The sequence below is a fragment of the Lepisosteus platostomus genome, chromosome 5 (genome assembly GCF_059453375.1).
Source record: "Lepisosteus platostomus isolate fLepPlt1 chromosome 5, fLepPlt1.hap1, whole genome shotgun sequence".
Classification (NCBI taxonomy): Eukaryota; Metazoa; Chordata; class Actinopteri; order Semionotiformes; family Lepisosteidae; genus Lepisosteus; species Lepisosteus platostomus.
In genome coordinates this window covers 44,736,328-44,748,599 of record NC_142615.1, presented here as the reverse complement: position 1 = coordinate 44,748,599, position 12,272 = coordinate 44,736,328, and the positions used below count along the sequence as shown (strand labels likewise).

General features: G+C 39.4%; 3 non-coding genes across 3 annotated transcripts; 1 reads left to right on the top strand and 2 right to left on the bottom strand.

The window, feature by feature from the left end:
- Positions 1 to 2,946: 2,946 nt before the first annotated feature.
- On the bottom strand, positions 2,947 to 3,028 carry trnal-uag (transfer RNA leucine (anticodon UAG)). Its single transcript has one exon. It is a non-coding gene; the product is annotated as a tRNA-Leu (tRNA).
- A 4,942-nt stretch (positions 3,029 to 7,970) lies between these two features.
- trnam-cau (transfer RNA methionine (anticodon CAU)) lies at positions 7,971 to 8,042 on the top strand. The gene has a single exon. It is a non-coding gene; the product is annotated as a tRNA-Met (tRNA).
- Positions 8,043 to 12,179: 4,137 nt separating this feature from the next.
- On the bottom strand, positions 12,180 to 12,272 carry trnar-ucu (transfer RNA arginine (anticodon UCU)). Its single transcript has 2 exons — positions 12,236 to 12,272; positions 12,180 to 12,215 (listed from the first exon to the last, which is right to left on the bottom strand). It is a non-coding gene; the product is annotated as a tRNA-Arg (tRNA).

Genomic DNA, 12,272 nt, shown 5'->3' with positions numbered 1-12,272 from the left:
CTCAATGGAAAGCACTGTCGTATAACCATGACATCCCACCTCCACCGCTCTCTGCGAAAAGCAGTATCGTCAGGCCCTGACATCCCACCCCCACCACTCTCTGCATAAAGAAGTGTCGTATGGCCCTGACACCACCCCTCCACTCTCTGCGTTAAGCTGTGTTTTCAGGCCCTGACATCCCACCTCCTCCATTCTCTGTGTAAAGCAGTGTCATATGGCCCTGACATCCCACCCCCACCACTCTCTGCGGAAAGCACTGTCATATAGCCCTGACACCCACCCCTCCACTCTTTGAATAAAGCAGTGTCGTCAAGCCCTGACATCCCACCCCCGCCATTCTCTACGTAAAGAAGTGTCATATGGCCCTGACACCCACCCTCCACTCTCTGCGTTAAGCTGTGTTGTCAGGCCCTGACATCCCACCCCCGCCACTCTCTGTGTAAAGCAGTGTCATATGGCCCTGACACCAATCTCTCCACTCTCTACGTAAAGAAGTGTTGTATGGCCCTGACACCCACCCATCCACTCTCTGCGTTAAGCTGTGTTGTCAGGCCCTGACATCCCACCTCCGCCACTCTCTATGTTAACCCCTGTTAACTCGCTTGCTGAATGATCTCTCAAGAAATCCCTGGTGAGATTCAACAGGTGTTTTCTTCAACAGCCACTAAAAGTCTGATGACCTTCTCTGGATTTCCTGAATATGATGTAAAATTAGTTCAAATCATTTGGTAGTTAACAGAACAAAATGCTTTGGAGGTACATTTAAAACAACAGAGCAACACTGTAGCACTTCGTGTGTGACTGAGTTTAATTGTGTAAACCTGTCTCTCTATGAACACGAGCAAAGAGTTCTCACTCAACAGAAGATTGCGATGTGAGCACAATAATGTAAGACATCTGGTGATGCCAGGGATTGAACTCAGAACTTCATACATGAAAAGCATGCACTCTACCACTGAACTACATCCCCTATGGCACAGATGGTGGAACTGACTTAAAGATGTGCATATGTTCACTGACCACAATCCACCCTTCATGAATAATTGAAATGAATAATTTATTTTTATATCCAGTCACATGGGCGACGGTGGTTGATTCTTCAACGGGGGAGAGCGTTTTTCTACCTCCTTACTCGACTGTCTTTCAATTATGTTTTCTTTGAAATCTTTTTGCATCTTTTAAGTGCTTGCGATTAAATTACGCATAGAAAAACAGCAGTACAGTTGATGTTCATGGACCGATGCACACAACTCCAGTGATAAAGCCCTGTCTGTAAATATTGTAGAAGAACGTTAAAGGGCGAAACAACGCTCCAACCACGGGAATGGTAACAAGAAGGATCGTGTTCTTATTTAATATGTGCTTTTGAATTGCCTTGTCAATACACACAGGCTTTAGAGATGGACAAATAATTTACAGTGGTGTTTGTAAACAAAGATGGAACATGTTTTTTTCTATACCAGGAAGAAAGGAGCAGACTCTTAAACTTTAAGAGACAGAAACAATACCTCATCACAGCTAACACTAATTAAAACAACATCACAACAGAAGAGTGAAGCCTTGAGTGAATCAAATTAGTTTTCATTGGTCGTCTGTGTCTTCATAACTTTGTAGGTGAGAGAGAGGATTGCGAAAATGTGCGGGTGCTTCTTAGAAGTGTGTTGGTAGTACAGGTGACTTCCAAATAATTGAGCCGGGTTTTAATCCCGGCCAGTGCATCCCCAAACCTTTTCAAGATAATCATTTATCCGGTAGCACATCTCCTGAAACTAACATTCGAGGTAGGAAGCGTGCTCTTAAACACCAAAACACTCAAAAAGGAAGAAGCAGATCTCTGTACACAAGACAGTAGTGCGATATGAGAATTTCTGAGTTCTTGATGGATTCAGGCTCCTTCTCAGAGGTCCTTGCTCGCCAAATAACTTTACATCTGAGGAAGAGCACCACGGAAAAAAAACCCAACTCAACAAGCGAGCGTGTTGGTTGCTCTTGCTCTTAATGCAAGGAGCTGTTTTTTTTTCCTTGCAATAATCATTATTAACCAAAAACAGCAGCACAGGTAAGTCGCATTTGTGATTATGTCACTTCTCTGCTTCAGCAAGGTCAATAAAAGACTCTGAAAGTAGTAAAGCAAAACTGAACTCAAAATCATATTAGGAATTCTGGATATCTCCATACAGGTAATCCAATAAGAACGTTGAAATATTTGAATTAATCTCTCTATATATTTCACTGCTTTTTACCCGGAATAAAACTATTGGATTGAAGGAATGCTAACCGCTGGGTTAAAATGTATAGTTGTTATTTGGAGAAATCTGTAAACTCGTGATCTTATGTTTTAAAAGACAGCACAGGGAAAAACGACAGTGCTGATTATTTTCCAGAGACAGAGCACTGATGACCTCTCCGAGCTGATTGATAAAGCCCACCCAGTGGATACTCTAGCAGAACGTCAAAGAACATTCACCTTTGTATCCAAAGAAACGACAGGAACAACATCAGGAAGCACAATCAATTCCCCTTTTAAATCTTTCCTGTAAGGTATGCTATGTGAATCCATGAAGTTAATCCTCTGATCTCTTTTGATCACGAACAAAGTATTTCTGATGGAGCGCTATGTTCAAAGATTTAATAAGCTTTACCCCTGCCAACGATTCGGCGTGAAGAATTAAAAGTTTCACAGACAAAAGCAGCTCACCACCACAGCCAATATTAAATGTACTTGCCGGTACACTATCATGTGCACTGCCTCAAAAGTGATCTCGGCAGACGTTGTTCCCTACATAAAGCTGAACGTGCCAAAGAGAATTTCTGTTGAGAAAACAAAATATTTTTTCTGCCTTGATGTTAAGCCTGTCTTTTAGAAAGTCTATCTCTAAACACCTCCCGCAGCCTAACAAAAAGCGCTTTTACTGATTGTATTGAAGGTCTTAAAACATTAATATTTGGCAGCAGTGGGATTCAAACCCACGCCCCCAGAGAGACTGGAGCCTAAATCCAGTACCTTAGACCACTCAGCCACACTACCTTCCTCCATACCCATCTTCACATTGCTGGCTTGGACTAGGGGGGGCTTCAGCTCTTGTCGTCAGATCTAATGATATCATGACATGTGGAAGTGACTGCACCTTCATCTTCCGAGATGCTTTCAATAACACAAACGCTACTTTCACTGGCACAAACACAGCAATAATGAAGGTGGTGGGATTCATCCTTTGTGCTGTTTGTAGGGGTGCAACTCTACGGTGATCTGCTGACTTGAAGAGCAAAAATCAAAATCCTCTGCTATTACTGTTGCTTTTTTCATAGTTTCTTCAAATCCTTCATTTGAACGTAGATTTTGAAGGATATTGATGATAATACCACATAAATTGTGGTTTTCTTGTGATCGCCAATTTTATTCAAATAACAGCCTTTTTTACAGTTCCTTGCGTGTTTCACAAGGTATAATTCGCATCCTCAGCTAACATATTTTAAAATTACAATAGCTTATACAGCATGCATGTTTACATTTATATTAAAGTTAAAGTAAATATACAAGAATACATACAGTGCTAACCCAATAATTCTTGTCAGGTTCTGCAACAAATCTGCGTTGTTATTTTAACATGTTTCAGCTGAGGGTGCAACAGGAGTATAAATGAATTTTCCCGCCAGCCATTCAAAGACCAAATTCCATGAGCGAACATTATTTTCTCAGATGTTGCCGGCATTGGACTTTGCCGGTGGTATTGAATTATGTCCACAACTGTTGTAGTAGTTCCTTCTTGAAATTCGACACGTGCAAAGCACTCGTAATATCATAGGTGTTAAAGTTCGCTGAGTCTATTCGAGTCATGGTGTGTATCCCTGCCTATCATTGGGAGACGGGTAACTTTTTTACACTCAGATTCCAATCTTCAATGCTTTGTGTGAGAGCTTACATAACTTTCATTTTCTCACAATTTCTGACGATTGTTCCAAAGGGGCACCCTGTCAATTCCGAATACTTTTCAAAAATCTGCCTGCATGTTTGATTATTGTCATTTCATTTAGAAAAAGTTCAATATTGATCATAACTAAAGAAAATAATGATCACGAACAAAAAAGGGATAAAGATGCAAGTCGATCTTGAATCAGAGCTGGGTGAAACGGGCTTCTGTTCTGATATGGTTGTATGAGAAACAGGAGGAATCGCCAATCTCCTATAGAACATGAGTTGAATCAGGAGTGAGACATTTAGTATACTCGTGCATATGTCAACGCCTGACCTACATCGTAAAACTAACATTAAGTTGTCAGAGACATTCATTTATATACAAACAAGAGACAGACCAAGTAATAATTCTACATTAGTTCAGGTGGGTAAACCTGAACTAACTAATAAACCTTTTAATAATTCTACATTAACGTGTCCTACATTGATCAGACTAATTGACATGGTCTGATTCAGAGCCTGTGCAGTTCATGCTAATTACAACAAGGACAGTTCTGATCCCTCATCACCGAACTGAACACAAGTTCAGCTGTTCTCCAGTTTTGTTACGCATGGTTTTTCATTGCAATTGAGTTCAGAGCTGGAGCTGATCTCCAGACAGTACAGTGTTTTGGGTAAGTTGTCGAAATTCGCATGAGGCTGCAGACAACTTACCCAAAGTGTTTTCTATAGCTTTCAGGTGGAGTTCATTTATATAAAACAACGTAAGTGGTATAAACGCAACAAGCCAGACGGCAGTCCAACTTATAATTTTCTGACGCGAGGCCTGACGCGTTATTCATTATGCCACTGACCCTGCTATTGTAGTGCTAAAAAACACGTTTTCTACATTTATGTCTGTTCACTCTAAAAACTCTAAAAAGGACAAAGGGTTTGTGTGTCCCGCTAAAATTCCGCTTCATTTCGAATGCAAATAAAAACCGTTTTGTTCCAAGAAATCATAGATTTGTCACATCCTTCATACTATATTTCTCTCTTGTATTAGTAAAGCATTTTGATTTAAACTGAACAATATATGAAAGGTTTCATCTATACACTTACACATAATAAGTATACGAATAAATACTCAGAAGAAGCCGCAGCTCAGGTATTAGAGAGATTTAAAATCGGATAGGAGGATTTAGAGTCCAGACTGCAAACCAACAGCTTACACAGGTCTTTTATAGAACCCTTTTGATTTCCTCTACTTTGTCCCTGTGATGTCATTGTCCTGCTCGCAGCCGAGCCCGACACACGTCTGGTTTCTGTCGCTTGACGCACACCCTGCGGTCCATGCGGGTCCTAATATCCCAGTACAATGAAGGGGACACTAAACTGTAAACAGGTGCCGTCCTTCGGCTGAGACGTAAAACCGAGGTCCTGTGATCATTCAGGAGAATGGTGGTGGTGGAGGGGAGTCCCCATTACCTGTAAAGCGCATTGAGTGGAGTATCCAGAACAGCGCTATATAAGTGTGCGTAATAATAATAATGACTATTATTATTATTATAATTGTAATGTAAAATGCAATAAAAAATAAAAAAATATCAAACTTTGATTCAAAATAGATTAATGTAAAAACTGATAAAGCTAATGCTTTTTTCAGGGCTATAGCTGTAGCTGCGAGAAGGTTAAAAGCGCACAAGTGATCTGTCTTTCGTCAAAGTAATTGCCGGAGCAGTAAGACGCAGAGCACCATCCAGCAGCTGTAGACGATGTTCGGGGAAGAGCTAATTCTGTTTTTAGCACAGGGAGTGAGAATGAGCTCAGTCCGGCTCCGAGCAGAATCCATCCTGGTTTGGTTACAGTGCGCCTGAGGATCTTTGGATCGCAACGTAAAAAAAAACAATTGCTCACATCGTGTGACTTCCACGACAGGAAGGAAAGATATCACTTAAAAAAATCAGAACTGAAGATTTGGATCCTGGGTCTCAATTTGATCAAATTATTAAAATAATAATTATTAAAATATCAAATTGTGTTTCTGCAACATTTCGTGCACAGTACGCCATTTTTATCTAAAAATAAAACAACAGTCACAACGAGAGCTTATACGCAGTCTGGGGTATATTCCCCTTTTATATTTTTGCCACTTTATATCGAACCTGTTATACTCCCAGAAGTGCACAGTAGCTTGTACAAATGTACAATTCACCACTGGTATAAACAGATGTGTGCCGTGTTTGCCTTTGTAAGCATTTGTTTAAAAAATAAGTTCACAATACGATAAAAACACAGAAAGCACAAACTTCATAATACAACGATATAAAACCAATACCAAATCATTATGCCAATTAAGTACCTATCCTTTGAAAACAGAGAACACCTTTATATCTACAAAAAACTTGACATTTGTATGTATTTTTGAATTACAAAGCAGACAGAGTAGTCCCTTAATTCAAAGATCGGATCTTGGCCAAAACAAGACAATCAGACGTGGGCTGAATTCGGAACAGGAACCTCTACTTCGTCGTTTATTGAACTTTTGATAAATGTCTGAATGAAACAGATTCGCTTTTTTAACTCTTTGATTAAAGTACACAAAAAGCACCTTCCTTCGAGCTAGAATCGAACCAGCGACCTAAGGACGCCCTGCTAATTCCCCTACACTCCTCCGCTCGACCAACTGAACTATCGAAGGGATGGCGGTAGGCTCTCTGGCACATACTGCCCAATGGAGTGAAATGTTCCGGGTGATTTAAATCCCACTTCGACATCAAGTTTCCAACTCGTTTCCTTAGTCTTGTTTACCTTGAATTTAAGCCACGAACCAGGATTCTATTGTATAAACTTCCAGGGATATTACAAAATGTTTGATGGGGCATCAATCATTCCAGGCGGAAATTGACTCCTTTTTTTTCTCGAGGGATCATATTAAACATTTCATTAGTATCGAGAGGAGGATCACCATGAGACACAAAACAAACAGTTTCTTTCTGTCTTTATTAGAAAGTAGCGTTTGTGCTACATTAATAATATTTTCGTGGAAATAAAGAAGTTTCGAAATGTGGTTTTGAGTTAAATATTAGCGTGTTCATGTAATTAGTTTGTGTTTGTCATTACTATATATATATATTGCCATGTTACTAGAATTTGTAACTGAAGTTTACTAGTTGTGTTTTTTATGATGGTTAGACATTTGTTGATTACAATATTGTATATAACGTATAATTTGAACTACATATTTTTCAGGTGTGAATAGTTGTATATTTTAAGAATAAATTTCTAAAATAAATCATTGGCTTTATTTACTAGTTTCTACACCTATAAAAATCTTTCTTTGATGTATAATAGACCTTTAACTATATATGTATAGTAGTCTTCTAAATTTATCCGTATAATAGAACTACAACCATTTATGTATAATAAACATATAATCAATTTCATTCTAGACCAGTTACGGAGCACAGTTACACGTCTGGTATGCGTTCAATAGTCGTATATTCTACATCTTTTGCCCACTGGGATGTGCCGATTTTAACTTGGCACACCAAGATACACATTTTCTAATGAAACCTTAATTAAAAGACAGTTTGTTTCTCGAAAGCGTGTTATGTAAAAAAAGAGAAAAACGAAAATATATGGATGGTAATCTTTCAAAGCTGAAAATTTTACTTTTGAAAAATTGACATTTTATGTACTGTATGCAGATGCATTCGCTGGTTTTAGAACTTTGCTGTACTTCCTGAATCATTTTCAGTATTATAAAGTGGGTGTAGATTTTTCTTTCAGGTTAGGAGGCGAGTGTGTACATGTGTTTGATTTTCGTTTCACTGATTCTCATTGAAGATTTGGGAATTAACGACGAAAGAATCAGTTGCCTCGGAAAGCAGAAGGTTTGGTTCTCAACGATATTGAAGACACGCCCATGTAGAGCAGCGGGTGATGATTTGTACTATAAAAGACCAAGTGCTCAAAGTGACGTCTGCGTTTACCGTTTAGACTTTTCATCTCGGGCGCACTTTTAGAAAGCAAAGATAGAGCAGTTGTGTTGAATCACATTATAACAGCTGTCAGCAGAGTGGCGCAGTGGAAGCGTGCTGGGCCCATAACCCAGAGGTCGATGGATCGAAACCATCCTCTGCTATGTACACTTTATGCACGATTGATAAGCATACCATCAGTTTAATGAAGTACATTAAAACTGTTTTTTTCTCTCGTGTGTATGAAAGCTTCACACTTAAGGTACTCTTTCATCTTTACCAATAGCAGATGCCCAAATGTATCTTTGGTTGTTCTGCGATCCTTCATAGTTTCCTCAATTCCTTCAAATGAACATCCATATCAAAGCAATTATGTATATATATATTACAATTAAGGTACATATTAAAAATATCAACGCACATTTGTATAATGCTCATTTAATAATGATTGTCAAGGATTGTCAAGTTCTCCAACAAATCTGTGTTCTAATTTTAAAATATTTTTGCTAAGGATACAACGGGTGTATAAATGAATTCTCCCAACAGCCAGTTAAAGAAAAATTCCACACGTGAAGATGGTTTTCTTGGACATTGACTTAGGTACTTATTTGTTTACTTGTTGTAGTTGCACACGAGTAAAACACGAAGATTTCCTGCCACATTCAAGAGGGTTTGCGAAGAAATCCCTTCAATTTTTAGCAGAGATTTTGTTTACATCATCACAATCTGAAGCACGTCCCTGAGTACGTTTGACCCACCAGCCCTTTGTTTAACAGCTGCACAGGGACACATTCCCGTTGCTTTTCACAACTCACATGTTTGTAGTTAAAGAAAATAAAATACTGTCATTTTCCTGCCAGCTGGCAGTATTTCTTCTGCACTGACCAAGAGTAACCAAGAAGTTCATTTCATCTTTCGCAGGCTGTAATCTACAGAAAAGGAAGTGAATACTTGTATTAAGCTAAATCAAGCCGACGGAGTTGCACTGCTGTTGTTTTTCTCCACTTTTCGTTAAAAGGAGAAAAAATCACTGGCATTTTTTGGAAGCATTTCTTCTGTCCTGAGAAGCAAGATTTGTATTTTATCTTTCAGAAGTTGTATGAATTTCTTGAAGTTCAGAAACAACTTGTTCCAGAAAAGAAATTAACACTTGCTTCAAAGTAAATCAAGACGTCGGTGTCTCTTGCTGTGTGTGCTCTTATCTGTCCATCTCTCTATCCTCTTCTCTCTGGCAGTCTGTGTAGAGTATCTGAATGGGATGTAACACCACTTGGAAAAGAAAAAAATTCTCAGGAAAATTCTCAGGCAGAATAAAAAATCATTATTCTCTTCTCAGTCAGATTCACAGCTCAGACTCACACTCAGACAGGATCTCAACTCCGTACTGCTCTCTATCCTCACAATCCAGAACCAGAAGATATTCAGACAATCAGTGCTGCTACATGAACAATATCAGACAGAACAGCCTGGACTCATGTCACATTTCCCCCTTTTATCTTTCCTCCCAGCCCTCTTAGAGACATAGAAGAGCTCCTGGTTCTCCTCTCTGTGAACTGGGCTCAGGGGTCACTGATCTGGCAGTTGTGGGCTCTGTTCCAGGTCGAAAGCAAGAAGGATCTATTAACGCTTTCCAGGACTTCCAAACCCTTCAGTATTACTTTCTTTACTGTATGTCAGCCTCCCAAAATGTTTATAAATGTTTTATGAGTGTGGAATTATCTTATTATTTATATACAGTATTTATGTAATAAACACCAGTAGTGACACTATGATCGTTATATTGATTATTTGTAGCCTATGGTCCGATGGTCGTGTCTACAATAGTGACCATTTGACCAGTCTGTAGCTCTGAGCAGTGGGACTCAGATCACACAGAAGACCCGCCTGTGTGTGATTCCATACCAGCCCTGGGATTCAGCTACTCTCACAAATGTCTCACAGACCGTCTTATAAATTTACAATTAGATGAAGTCATGTAACAGTTCTACAGATAATTTAAATAATCAGACAGCAGTTTTGGCAGTGGATACATCTCCACATGGGAGAAAGGAACTGAAATATATGTGCTCACTGTAAAGTAGGAAGAGGTGGTCAGACAAGCAAAACAACTTTGCAGATAATGTGAAGTGACATTGTTTTGTGTCAATCAGCTCACAGATTTCGCTTCATGTGCCTTAAGCTGTGCAATTTGTATGGTTGTTGAATGAGATTGATTTCTTCACAAGCCCAGTCAATTGCCAGTGGAGAGCTTGCCGACACACACCTTCATGAAGACTCTCTTCATTGTCAAGTCGCCTCCTTTGCATACAATAGTAGCACCGACACTAAGAGAAAGGATGAGAAATAGCGTTTATCAAGCGATTGCAGTGTTTGTTTGACTGAGGATCCTTGTGTGCTGAACTGGCCTCTGGAGAAGTGTAGTGCAGTAAAATAGAAGGTTTGTGTCACTCAAGATTGTTACAGAACAGAACAATACAATTACAATACTTTTATGAGAGTAAATATTACTGGTGCATCACAGTTCTTATAATGGTGAAAACAGGAGCACCTTCTCTACATTTTTGACTGAAGTATTTAAATGGAAAGAAATACTATCACTATGCAATTCATAAATGCAATTGACCTCCTCTAAATGTTCTAGTTTGATGAAACAATGTATGGAATTAGGTGACAATATCGGAATTCATTCAAATGCTCAGGATTAATTTTCAGCAACAAAAAAAGTGCTCGGAAATATTTTACAAGAATGAAACCTTACATTCACCTAAATAAACATTCACCATCTACATTAGCAGAGAACAGTAGGACAGAAGGTTAGTGTCACTGGACACTGCATCAGAGAGGCCGATCTATTCTCCCTCATTATGCAGGCTTACCCACTCATGATGAACTGTCCTCCAGCGATACTCAGCTGCCATCATCGACTCAGACATGACGTTCATGTACATATTATACCTTAATATGGCACTGCGTTACAATAATTTGATCAAAACAACTGGTGAAAAAAAAGATAAAGACTTTGTCCAAAAAAGAAGCATTTATACCTTTCCTCTCCTACCAGCCATTACAAGTCACCTAGTTTTTAATTTAGAGCTAGATTAAAGCTCTAGTCTCTTTGGGGGTGTGAGTTGGAATCCCACTGCTGCCAAATATCTCCAACTATCTCAGTGTTAAGAAGCAAAAAACACACATTTGCTGCAGAAGTAACAGGAGAATTTGTGCCATTCAGCCTCATAGCGTGATGTCATTTTCTCAGGCTCATTTTTAGATGCTTGTGATCGAATCTATGATTCTTATGAGTGTGCCCTCCATAAAGGTAGCACAGATATAACGTGCCAAGTTTTCAGAGAATCGCATTAAATACAGGTCAGAAGAAGGCGACAAAGTGTCCGCTAGGCAGTTCAGCTATTTCAACGGTGTTCTCTGTTGTTTAGGTCCAGAATGACACCCGTTACAACCAGGAAACACACAGTGTCAGGCATCAAAAAGACTTCCCAAAACCCTGATCCTCTCCTTGATCCGGTGATGGCATCCAGACATTTCCTGCAACAAAGCCAGGATACGGTCTTCAACAACACGAGTGAAAGGCTAATTCCCAGCCTTTGCAATCCTTTGCAAAGAAGGACCGCATGTGCTCAGTGTTAAATGCGCTGTTCATTATTATTATTAATAATAATAATCTATACATTATATAGTGCCTTTAAAGGTGGCTTTTCAAAGTGCTTTACAGAATGAAACCAAGAAAGTTAAAAAATACACAAGATAAGCAGGATGAGAATACACAGTTAGAGGAGACAATATATGGTGGTATTAAATACAGTAGGAACAGAGGGGTAAAGAATAGTTCATTAAAGGCTCTTCTAAAGAAGAGGGTTTTGAGTCTGGATTTGAAGGAGTTTAGAGAAGGTGACTCTCTGATATCTTTGGGAATAAAGATCCAGAGCTTTGGTACAAAACAGGAGAAGGCCCTGTCACCCATAGAGTGTAGATGGACTGGGGGACAGATAGGAGACCAGAATTAGAAGAGCGAAGGTTGTGAGGTGGGGAGTAGGGCGATAACCCAGACGGGTACTGTGGTGTCAAGCCATGGAGAGCCTTATAGGTGAGCATGAGGATTTTGAAGTTGACAGGAAGCCAGTGCAAGGAGTCCAGGACAGGAGTAATGTGATCACAGTCCAGTGCTAATTTCTTTCTTGTGGCTGCTGGTTAATTTTCAACTGTGGACTCTTAAGAAGTCCTTTATTTGACTTGATCAACACTAATCCCTAGAGGATTTTGAAAGGTTGAATCAAGATGATACATGACTCTGGTGGGACTCGAACCCACAACCTTTGAATGACTTCATTCTATCAAAGCCTAGAAGTCCAATGCGCTCTCCATTGCGCCACAGAGCC